The following is a 13,651-nucleotide window of genomic DNA, read 5'->3' on the forward strand; positions in this document are numbered from 1 at the left end:
CACGTTTGCGCCTTTGCACTCAATTACAAAGTGGATCCACATCCATAATATTTCCCCCTAAAAAAATAAAAATGCCAGCAGCTAAAACAGATTTAAAATTCAAGACAATTGACACCCTAGAGGGCACTCAAAGAAACACTATGATGCCAAGGTAGAACATTAAATGCCTTTGATGGACTTTGTCCATTTAAGCACGTTTGCGTCTTTATACACAATTACAAAGTGGATCCACATCTGTAATATTTCCGCCTAAAAACAACCCACAAATTGCTAGTAGATACAACAGGCCTAGAAATCAAGCCACTTCTATGTTAACTTGATATAGATTTTTCTATTAATACAATTTCTTAGAAAAGAAAACTACTCAAAATTTTTACTCATATCACTTCACGCATCACAATAAACACTGCAAGATTGTGTCTTTACTTTCTGTTATAAAGTGGATCCACAAATGTAATATTTCCCGCTAAAAACATATTTAAAAAATGCCAGAAGTTGCAACAGATTTCGAATTCAAACCACTTGAGACCTTAGAGGGAACTCAAAGAAACACTATGATGCCAATGTAGAACTTTAAATGCCTTTGATGGACTGTCCATTTAAGCCCGTTTGCGTCTTTATACACAATTACAAAGTGGATCCACATCTGTAATATTTCCGCCTAAAAACAAACCACAAATCGCTAGTAGATACAACAGACCTAGAAATCAAGCCACTTCTATGTTAACTTGATGTAGATTTTTCTATTAATACAATTTCTTGGAGAAGAAAACTACTCAAAATTTAGATTCATATCACTTCACGCACCACAATAAACACTGCAGATTTGTGTCTTTACTGTCTATTACAAAGTGGATCCACCAATGTAATATTTCCCACTAAAAACATTTTTTTTAAATGCCAGAAGTTGCAACAGCTTTAGAATTCAAACCACTTGAGACCTTAGAGGGAACTCAAAGAAACACTATGATGCCAAGGTAGAACTTTAAATGCCTTTGATGTACTGTCCATTTAAGCACGTTTGCGTCTTTGCACTCAATTACAAAGTGGATCCACATCCGTAATATATCCCCCTAAAAAAAATAAAAATGCCAGCAGCTAAAACAGATTTAAAAATCAAGACAATTGAGACCCTAGAGGGCACTCAAAGAAACACTATGATGCCAAGGTAGAACTTCAAATGCCTTTGATGGCCTGTCCATTTAAGCACGTTTGCGTCTTTGCACTCAATTACAAAGTGGATCCACATCCGTAATATATCCCCCTAAAAAAATTTAAATGCCAGCAGCTAAAACAGATTTAAAATTCAAGACAATTGACACCCTAGAGGGCACTCAAAGAAACACTATGATGCCAAGGTAGAACATTAAATGCCTTTGATGGACTTTGTCCATTTAAGCCCGTTTGCGTCTTTATACACAATTACAAAGTGGATCCACATCTGTAATATTTCCGCCTAAAAACAACCCACAAATCGCTAGTAGATACAACAGACCTAGAAATCAAGCCACTTCTATGTTAACTTGATGTAGATTTTTCTATTGATTCAATTTCTTGGAGAAGAAAACTACTAAAAATTTTGATTCATATCACTTCACGCATCACAATAAACACTGCAGATTTGTGTCTTTACTGTCTGTTACAAAGTGGATCCACCAATGTAATATTTCCCCCTAAAAACATTTTTTAAAAATGCCAGAAGTTGCAACAGATTTAGAATTCAAACCAATTGAGACCTTAGAGGGAACTCAAAGAAACACTATAATGCCAAGGTAGAACTTTAAATGCCTTTGATGTACTGTCCATTTAAGCACGTTTGCATCTTTGCACTAAATTACAAAGTGGATCCACATCCGTAATATATCCCCCTAAAAAAATAAAAATGCCAGCAGCTAAAACAGATTTAAAATTCAAGACAATTGAGACCCTAGAGGGCACTCAAAGAAACACTATGATGCCAAGGTAGAACTTTAAATGCCTTTGATGGCCTGTCCATTTAAGCACGTTTGCGTCTTTGCACTCAATTACAAAGTGGATCCACATCTTTAATTTTTCCTCCTAAAAGCATTAAAAAATGCCAGAAATTGCAACAGATTTAGAATTCAAACCACTTGAGAGCCTAGAGGGCACTCAAAGAAACACTATGTTGCCGAGGTAGAACATTAAATGCCTTTGATGGACTTTGTCCATTTAAGCACGTTTGCATTTTTATACACAATTAGAAAGTGGATCCACATCTGTAATATTTCCGCCTAAAAACAACCCACAAATAGCTAGTAGATACAACAGACCTAGAAATCAAGCTACTTCTATGTTAACTTGATGTAGATTTTTCTATTCATACAATTTCTTGGAGAGAAAACTACTAAAAATTTTTACTCATATCACTTCACGCAACACAATTAACACTGGTGGATTCACTTTGTAACAGACAGTCAAGACGCAATCGTGCAATGTAATATTTCCCCCTAAAAACATTTTTAAAAAATGCCAGAAGTTGCAACAGATTTTGATTTCAAACAACTTGAGACCTTAGAGGGAACTCAAAGAAACACTATGATGCCAAGGTAGAACTTTAAATGCCTTTGATGGACTTTTTTTCATTTAAGCGCGTTTGCGTCTTTGTACTCAGTTACAAAGTGGATCCACATCCGTTATATTTCCCCCTAAAAAAATTTAAATGCCAGCAGCTAAAACAGATTTAAAATTCAAGACAATTGACACCCTAGAAGGCACTCAAAGAAACACTATGATGCCAAGGTAGAAAATTAAATGCCTTTGATGGACTTTGTCCATTTAAGCACGTTCGCGTCTTTATACACAATTACAAAGTGGATCCACATCTGTAATATTTCCGCCTAAAAACAACCCACAAATCGCTAGTAGATACAACAGACCTAGAAATCAAGCCACTTCAATGTTAACTTGATGTAGATTTTTCTATTAATACAATTTCTTGGAGAAGAAAACTACTCAAAATTTTGACTCATATCACTTCACGCATCACAATAAACACTGCAGGTTTGTGTCTTTACTGTCTGTTACAAAGTGGATCCACCAATGTAATATTTCCCCCTAAAAACATTATTTTAAAATGCCAGAAGTTGCAACAGCTTTAGAATTCAAACCACTTGAGACCTTAGAGGGAACTCAAAGAAACACTATGATGCCAAGGTAGAACTTTAAATGCCTTTGATGTACGATGGACTTTGTCCATTCAAGCATGTTTTAACTTGATCTAGATTTTTATATTAATACAATATCTTGGAGAGGAAAACTACTCAAAATTTTTACTCATATCACTTCACGCATCACAATAAACACTGCAAGATTGTGTCTTTACTGTCTGTTACAAAGTGGATCCACAAATGTAATATTTCCCCCTAAAAACATTTTTAAAAAATGCTAGAAGTTGCAACAGATATAGAATTCAAACCACTTGAGACCTTAGAGGGAACTCAAAGAAACACTATGATGCCAAGGTAGAACTTTAAATGCCTTTGATGGACTGTCCATTTAAGCACGTTTGCATCTTTGCACTCAGTTAAAAAATGGATCCACATCCGTAATATAACCCCCTAAAAAAATTAAAATGCCAGCAGCTAAAACAGATTTAAAATTCAAGACAATTGACACCCTAGAGGGCACTCAAAGAAACACTATGATGCCAAGGTAGAACATTAAATGCCTTTGATGGACTTTGTCCATTTAAGCACGTTTGCGTCTTTATACACAATTACAAAGTGGATCCACATCTGTAATATTCCCACCTAAAAACAACCCACAAATCGCTAGTATATACAACAGACCTAGAAATCAAGCCACTTCTATGTTAACTTGATGTAGATTTTTCTATTCATACAATTTCTTGGAGAGAAAACCACTCAAAATTTTGACTCCTATCACTTCACGCATCACAATAAACACTGCAGGTTTGTGTCTTTACTGTCTGTTACAAAGTGGGAAACTACTCAAAATTTTTACTCATATCACTTCACGCAACACAATTAACACTGGTGGATCCACTTTGTAACAGACAGTCAAGACGCAATCGTGCAATGTAATATTTCCCCCTAAAAACATTTTTTAAAAATGCCAGAAGTTGCAACAGATTTTGATTTCAAACAACTTGAGACCTTAGAGGGAACTCAAAGAAACACTATGATGCCAAGGTAGAACTTTAAATGCCTTTGATGGACTGCCCATTTAAGCATGTTTGCACTCAATTACAAAGTGGATCCACATCCGTAATATTTCACCCTAAAAAAATAAAAATGCCAGCAGCTAAAACAGATTTAAAAATCAAGACAATTGAGGCCCTAGTGGGCAGTCAATGAAACACTATGATGCCAAGGTAGAACTTTAAATGCCTTTGATGGCCTGTCCATTTAAGCACGTTTGCGTCTTTGCACTCAATTACAAAGTGGATTCACATCTATAATTTTTCCTCCTAAAAGCATTAAAAAATGCCAGAAGTTGCAACAGATTTAGAATTCAAAGCACTTGAGACCCTAGAGAGCACTCAAAGAAAACACTATGATGCCAAGGTAGTACTTTAAATGCCTTTGATGGACTTTGTCCATTCAAGCACGTTTTAACTTGATCTATAATTTTATATTAATACAATATCTAAGAGAGGAAAACTCCTCAAAGTTTTTACTCATATCACTTCACGCATCACAACAAACACTGCAAGATTGTGTCTTTACTGTCTGTTACAAAGTGGATACACAAATGTAATATTTCCCCCTAAAAACATTTTTTTAAAATGCCAGAAGGTGCAACAGATTTAGAATTCAAACCACTTGAGACCTTAGAGGGAACTCAAAGAAACACTATGATGCCAAAGACCCAAACTTGCAGTAGCTTTTTATGGTCTGCGAAACAATAAAAAAAATAAGATTTTGAGTAATTTTGGTCTCCAAGAAATTGTTTTAAAAGAAAAATCTTAATCAGTGTTATGTTATCTTAAGCTATGTTAACTTGATCTAGATTTTTATATTAATACAATATCTTGGAGAGGAAAACTACTCAAAATGTTTACTCATATCACTTCAGTCATCACAATAAACACTGCAAGATTGGGTCTTTACTGTCTGTTACAAAGTGGATCCACAAATTTAATATTTCCCCCTAAAAACAATTTAAAAAAATGGCAGAAGTTGCAACAGATTTAGAATTCAAACCACTTGACACCTTAGAGGGAACTCAAAGAAACACTATGATGCCAAGGTAGAACTTTCAATGCCTTTGATGGCCTGTCCATTTAAGCACGTTTGCGTCTTTGCACTCAATTACAAAGTGGATACACATCTATAATTTTTCCTCCTAAAAGCATTAATAAATGCCAGAAGTTGCAACAGATTTAGAATTCAAACCACTTGAGACCTTAGAGGGAACTCAAAGAAACACTATGATGCCAAGGTAGAACTTTAAATGCCTTTGATGAACTGTCCTTTTAAGCACGTTTGCATCTTTGCACTCAATTACAAAGTGGATCCACAATCGTAATATTTCACCCTAAAAATTAAAATGCCAGCAGCTAAAACAGATTTAAAATTCAAGACAATTGAGACCCTAGAGGGCACTCAAAGAAACACTATGATGCCAAGGTAGAACATTAAATGCCTTTGATGGACTTTGTCCATTTAAGCACGTTTGCGTCTTCATACACAATTACAAAGTGGATCCACATCTGTAATATTTCCGCCTAAAAACAACCCACAAACCGCTAGTAGATACAACAGACCTAGAAATCATGACACTTCTATGTTAATTTGATGTAGATTTTTCTAATAATACAATGTCTTGGAGAAGAAAACTACTCAAAATTTTGACTCATATCACTTCTCGCATCACAATAAACACTGCAGGATTGTGTCTTTACTGTCTGTTACAAAGTGGATCCACCAATGTAATATTTCCCCCTAAAAACATTTTTAAAAAATGCCAGAAGTTGCAACAGATTTAGAATTCAAACCACTTGAGACCTTAGAGGGAACTCAAAGAAACACTATGATGCCAAGGTAGAACTTTAAATGCCTTTGATGGACTGTCCATTTAAGCACGTTTGCATCTTTGCACTCAATCACAAAGTGGATCCACATCCATAATATTTCCCCCTAAAAAAATAAAAATGCCAGCAGCTAAAACAGGTTAAGAATTCAAGCCAATTGACACCCTAGAGGGCACTCAAAGAAACACTATGATGCCAAGGTAGAACATTAAATGCCTTTAATGGACTTTGTCCATTTAAGCACGTTTGCGTCTTCGTACACAATTACAAAGTGGATCCACATCTGTAATATTTCCGCCTAAAAACAACCCACAAATCACTAGTAGATACAACAGACCTAGAAATCAAGCCACTTCTATGTTAACTTGATCTAGATTTTTCTATTAATACAATATCTTGGAGAGGAAAACTACTCAAAATCTTTACTCAAATCACTTCATGCATCACAATAAACACTGCAGGTTTGTGTCTTTACTCTCTGTTACAAAGTGGATCCACCAATGTAATATTTCCTCCTAAAAACATTTTTAAAAAATACCAGAAGTTGCAACAGATTTAGAATTCAAACCACTTGAGACCTTAGAGGGAACTCAAAGAAACACTATGATGCCAAGGTAGAACTTTAAATGCCTTTGATGGATTGTCCATTTAAGCACATTTGCGTCTTTGCACTCAATTACAAAGTGGATCCACATCCGTAATATTTCCCCATAAAAAAATAAAAATGCCAGCAGCTAAAACAGGTTAAGAATTTAAGCCAATTGACACCCTAGAGAGCACTCAAAGAAACACTATGATGCCAAGGTAGAACATTAAATGCCTTTGATAGACTTTGTCCATTTAAGCTTGTTTGCATCTTCGTACACAATTACAAAGTGGATCCACATCTGTAATATTTCCGCCTAAAAACAACCCAAATATCGCTAGTAGATACAACAGACCTAGAAATCAAGACACTTCTATGTTAATTTGATGTAGATTTTTCTATTAATACAATGTCTTGGAGAAGAAAACTACTCAAAATTTTGACTCATATCACTTCACGCATCACAATAAACACCGCAGGATTGTGTCTTTACGGTCTGTTACAAAGTGGATCCACCAATGTAATATTTCCCCCTAAAAACATTTTTAAAAAATGCCAGAAGTTGCAACAGATTTGGAATTCAAACCACTTGAGACCTTAGAGGGAACTCAAAGAAACACTATGATGCCAAGGTAGAACTTTAAATGCCTTTGATGGACTGTCCATTTAAGCACGTTTGCACCTTTGCACTCAATTACAAAGTGGATCCACATTCGTAATATTTCCCCGTAAAAAAATAAAAATGCCAGCAGCTAAAACAGGTTAAGAATTCAAGCCAATTGACACCCTAGAGGGCACTCAAAGAAACACTATGATGCCAAGGTAGAACATTAAATGCCTTTGATGGACTTTGTCCATTTAAGCTTGTTTGCATCTTCGTACACAATTACAAAGTGGATCCACATCTGTAATATTTCCGCCTAAAAACAATCCACAAATTGCTAGTAGATACAACAGACCTAGTAATCAAGACACTTCTATGTTAATTTGATGTAGATTTTTCTATTAAAACAATGTCTTGGAGAAGAAAACTACTCAAAATTTTGACTCATATCACTTCTCGCATCACAATAAACACTGCAGGATTGTGTCTTTACTGTCTGTTAAAAAAAGGGGATCCGCCAATGTAATATTTCCCCCCAAAAACATTTTTAAAAAATGCCAGAAGTTGCAACAGATTTAGAATTGAAACCACTTGAGACCTTAGAGGGAACTCAGAGAAACACTATGATGCCAAGGTAGAACTTTAAATGCCTTTGATGGACTGTCCATTTAAGCACGTTTGCATCTTTGCACTCAATCACAAAGTAGATCCACATCCATAATATTTCCCCCTAAAAAAATAAAAATGCCAGCAGCTAAAACAGGTTAAGAATTCAAGCCAATTGACACCCTAGAGGGCACTCAAAGAAACACCATGATGCCAAGGTAGAACATTAAATGCCTTTGATGGACTTTGTCCATTTAAGCACGTTTGTGTCTTCGTACACAATTACAAAGTGGATCCACATCTGTAATATTTCCGCCTAAAAACAACCCACAAATCGCTAGTAGATACAACAGACCTAGAAATCAAGCCACTTCTATGTTAACTTGATCTAGATTTTTCTATTAATACAATATCTTGGAGAGGAAAACTACTCAAAATCTTTACTCAAATCACTTCACGCATCACAATAAACACTGCAAGATTGTGTCTTTACTGTCTGTTACAAAATGGATCCACAAATGTTATATTTCCCCCTAAAAACATTTTTAAAAAATGCCAAAAGTTGCAACAGATTTAGAATTCAAACCACTTGAGACCTTAGAGGGAACTCAAAGAAACACTATGATGCCAAGGTAGAACATTAAATGACTTTGATGGACTTTGTCCATTTAAGCACGTTTGCGTCTTCATACACAATTACAAAGTGGATCCAGATCTGTAATATTTCCGCCTAAAAACAACCCACAAACCGCTAGTAGATACAACAGACCTAGAAATCAAGACACTCATATGTTAATTTGATGTAGATTTTTCTAATAATACAATGTCTTGGAGAAGAAAACTACTCAAAATTTTGACTACTATCACTTCTCGCATCACAATAAACACTGCAGGATTGTGTCTTTACTGTCTGTTACAAAGTGGATCCACCATTGTAATATTTCCCCCTAAAAACATTTTAAAAAAATGCCAGAAGTTGCAACAGATTTAGAATTCAAACCACTTGAGACCTTAGAGGGAACTCAAAGAAACACTATGATGCCAAGGTAGAACTTTAAATGCCTTTGATGGACTGTCCAGTTAAGCACGTTTGCATCTTTGCACTCAATCACAAAGTGGATCCACATCCATAATATTTCCCCCTAAAAAAATAAAAATGCCAGCAGCTAAAACAGGTTAAGAATTCAAGCCAATTGACACCCTAGAGGGCACTCAGAGAAACACTATGATGCCAAGGTAGAACATTAAATGCCTTTAATGGACTTTGTCCATTTAAGCACGTTTGCGTCTTCGTACACAATTACAAAGTGGATCCACATCCGTAATATTTCCGCCTAAAAACAACCCACAAATCGCTAGTAGATACAACAGACCTAGAAATCAAGACACTTCTATGTTAATTTGATGTAGATTTTTCTATTAATACAATGTCTTGGAGAAGAAAACTACTCAAAATTTTGACTCATATCACTTCACGCATCACAATAAACACCGCAGGATTGTTTCTTTACGGTCTGTTACAAAGTGGATCCACCAATGTAATATTTCCCCCTAAAAACATTTTTAAAAAATGCCAAAAGTTGCAACAGATTTAGAATTCAAACCACTTGAGACCTTAGAGGGAACTCAAAGAAACACTATGATGCCAAGGTTGAACTTTAAATGCCTTTGATGGACTGTCCATTTAAGCACGTTTGCATCTTTGCACTCAATCACAAAGTGGATCCACAATCGTAATATTTCACCCTAAAAATAAAAATGCCAGCAGCTAAAACAGATTTAAAATTCAAGACAATTGAGACCCTAGAGGGCACTCAAAGAAACACTATGATGCCAAGGTAGAACATTAAATGCCTTTGATGGACTTTGTCCATTTAAGCACGTTTGCGTCTTCATACACAATTACAAAGTGGATCCACATCTGTAATATTTCCGCCTAAAAACAACCCACAAATCACTAGTATTTACAACAGACCTTGAAATCAAGCCACTTCTATGTTAACTTGATCTAGATTTTTCTATTAATACAATATCTTGGAGAAGAAAACTACTCAAAATTTTGACTCATATCACTTCTCACATTACAATAAACACTGCAGGATTGTGTCTTTACTGTCTGTTAAAAAAAGGGGATCCACCAATGTAATATTTCCCCCTAAAAACATTTCTAAAAAATGCCAGAAGTTGCAAAAGATTTAGAATTCAAACCACTTGAGACCTTAGAGGGAACTCAAAGAAACACTATGACGCCAAGGTAGAACTTTAAATGCCTATGATGGACTGTCCATTTAAGCACGTTTGCATCTTTGCACTCAATCACAAAGTGGATCCACATCCGTAATATTTACCGCTAAAAAATAAAAAAGGCAGTAGCTAAAACAGGTTTAGAATTCAAGCCAATTGACTACCTAGAGGGCACTCAAAGAAACACTATGATGCCAAGGTAGAACATTAAATGCCTTTGATGGACTGTCTATTTAAGCTCGTTTGCATCTTTGCACTCAATTACAAAGTGGATCCACATCCATAATATTTCCCCCTAAAAAAATTAAAATGCCATCAGCTAAAACAGATTTAAAATTCAAGAAAGTTGAGACCCTAGAGGGCACTCAAAGAAACACTATGATGCCAAGGTAGAAATTTAAATGCCTTTGATGGACTTTGTTCATTTAAGCACGTTTTAACTTGATCTAGATTTTTATATTAATACAATATCTTGGAGAGTCACAAAGTGGATCCACATCCGTAATATTTCCGCCTAAAAACAACCCATAAATCACTAGTAGATACAACAGACCTAGAAATCAAGCCACTTCTATGTTAACTTGACCTAGATTTTTCTGTTAATACAATTTCTTGGAGAAGAAAACTATTCAAAATTTTGATTCATATCACTTCACGTATCACAATAAACACTGCAGGTTTGTGTCTTTACTCTCTGTTACAAAATGGATCCACCAATGTAATATTTCCCCCTAAAAACATTTTTAAAAAATGCCAGAAGTTGCAACAGATTTAGAATTCAAAGCACTTGAGACCTTAGAGGGAACTCAAAGAAACACTGTGATGCCAAGGTAGAACTTTAAATGCCTTTGATGGACTGTCCATTTAAGCACGTTTGCGTCTTTGCACTCAATTACAAAGTGGATCCACATCCGTAATATTTCCCCCTAAAAAAATTAAAATGCCAGCAGCTAAAACAGGTTAAGAATTCAAGACAATTGAGACCCTAGAGGGCACTCAAAGAAACACTATGATGCCAAGGTAGAACATTAAATGTTTTTGATTGACTTTGTCCATTTAAGCACGTTTGCGTCTTCATACACAATTACAAAGTGGATCCACATCTGTAATATTTCCGCCTAAAAACAACCCACAAATCGCTAGTATTTACAACAGACCTTGAAATCAAGCCACTTCTATGTTAACTTGATCTAGATTTTTCTATTAATACAATATCTTGGAGAAGAAAACTACTCAAAATTTTGACTCATATCACTTCTCACATTACAATAAACACTGCAGGATTGTGTCTTTACTGTCTGTTAAAAAAGGGGATCCACCAATGTAATATTTCCCCCTAAAAACATTTCTAAAAAATGCCAGAAGTTGCAAAAGATTTAGAATTCAAACCACTTGAGACCTTAGAGGGAACTCAAAGAAACACTATGACGCCAAGGTAGAACTTTAAATGCCTATGATGGACTGTCCATTTAAGCACGTTTGCATCTTTGCACTCAATCACAAAGTGGATCCACATCTGTAACATTTCCGCCTAAAAATATTTTTAAAAAATGCCAGAAGTTGCAACAGAATTAGAATTCAATCCACTTGAGACCTTAGAGGGAACTCAAAGAAACACTATGATGCCAAGGTAGAACTTTACATGCCTTTGATGGACTGTCTATTTAAGCTCGTTTGCATCTTTGCACTCAATTACAAAGTGGATCGACATCCATAATATTTCCCCTAAAAAAATTAAAATGCCATCAGCTAAAACAGATTTAAAATTCAAGAAATTTGAGACCCTAGAGGGCACTCAAAGAAACACTATGATGCCAAGGTAGAAATTTAAATGCCTTTGATGGACTTTGTTCATTTAAGCACGTTTTAACTTGATCTAGATTTTTATATTAATACAATATCTTGGAGAGTCACAAAGTGGATCCACATCCGTAATATTTCCGCCTAAAAACAACCCATAAATCACTAGTAGATACAACAGACCTAGAAATCAAGCCACTTCTATGTTAACTTGACCTAGATTTTTCTGTTAATACAATTTCTTGGAGAAGAAAACTATTCAAAATTTTGATTCATATCACTTCACGTATCACAATAAACACTGCAGGTTTGTGTCTTTACTCTCTGTTACAAAATGGATCCACCAATGTAATATTTCCCCCTAAAAACATTTTTAAAAAATGCCAGAAGTTGCAACAGATTTAGAATTCAAAGCACTTGAGACCTTAGAGGGAACTCAAAGAAACACTATGATGCCAAGGTAGAACTTTAAATGCCTTTGATGGACTGTCCATTTAAGCACGTTTGCGTCTTTGCACTCAATTACAAAGTGGATCCACATCTGTAATATTTCCCCCTAAAAACAACCCATAAATCACTAGTAGATACAACAGACCTAGAAATCAAGCCACTTCTATGTTAACTTGACCTAGATTTTTCTGTTAATACAATTTCTTGGAGAAGAAAACTACTCAAAATTTTGATTCATATCACTTCACGTATCACAATAAACACTGCAGGTTTGTGTCTTTACTCTCTGTTACAAAGTGGATCCACCAATGTAATATTTCCCCCTAAAAACATTTTTAAAAAATGCCAGAAGTTGCAACAGATTTAGAATTCAAACCACTTGAAACCTTAGAGGGAACTCTAAGAAACACTATGATGCCAAGGTAGAACTTTAAATGCCTTTGATGGACTGTCCATTTAAGCATGTTTGCATCTTTGCACTCAATTACAAAGTGGATCCACATCCGTAATATTTCCCCCTAAAAAAATAAAAATGCCATCAGCTAAAACAGATTTAAAATTCAAGAAAGTTGAGACCCTAGAGGGCACTCAAAATATTAATATTTTATTTAAATGCCAGAAGTTGCAACAGATTTAGAATTCAAACCACTTGAGACTTTAGAGGGAACTTAAAGAAACACTATGATGCAAGGTAGAACTTTAAATGCCTTTGATGGACTGTCCATTTAAGCACGTTTGCGTCTTTGCACTCAATTACAAAGTGGAGTCCAAATCCATAATATTTACCTCTAAAAAAATAAAAACGCCAGTAGCTAAAAGAGGTTTATAATTCAAGCCAATTGACTACCTAGAGGGCACTCAAAGAAACACTATGATTTCAAGGGTAGAACATTAAATGCCTTTGATGGACTTTGTCCATTTAAGCACGTTTGCGTCTTCATACACAATTACAAAGTGGATCCACATCTGTAATATTTCCGCCTAAAAACAACCCACAAATCGCTAGTAGTTACAACAGCCCTTGAAATCAAGCCACTTCTATGTTAACTTGATCTAGATTTTTCTATTAATATAATATCTTGGAGAAGAAAACTACTCAAATTTTGACTCATATCACTTCTCGCATCACATTAAACACTGCAGGATTGTGTCTTTACTCTCTGTTACAAAGTGGGATCCACCAATGTAATATTTCCCCCTAAAAACATTTTTTAAAAATGCCAGAAATTGCAACAGATTTAGAATTCAAACCACTTGAGACCTTAGAGGGGAACTCAAAGAAACACTATGATGCCAAGGTAGAACCTTAAATTGCCTTTGATGGACTGTCCATTTAAGCACGTTT

The sequence above is a fragment of the Carassius auratus genome, chromosome 19 (genome assembly GCF_003368295.1).
Source record: "Carassius auratus strain Wakin chromosome 19, ASM336829v1, whole genome shotgun sequence".
Lineage (NCBI taxonomy): Eukaryota > Metazoa > Chordata > Actinopteri > Cypriniformes > Cyprinidae > Carassius > Carassius auratus.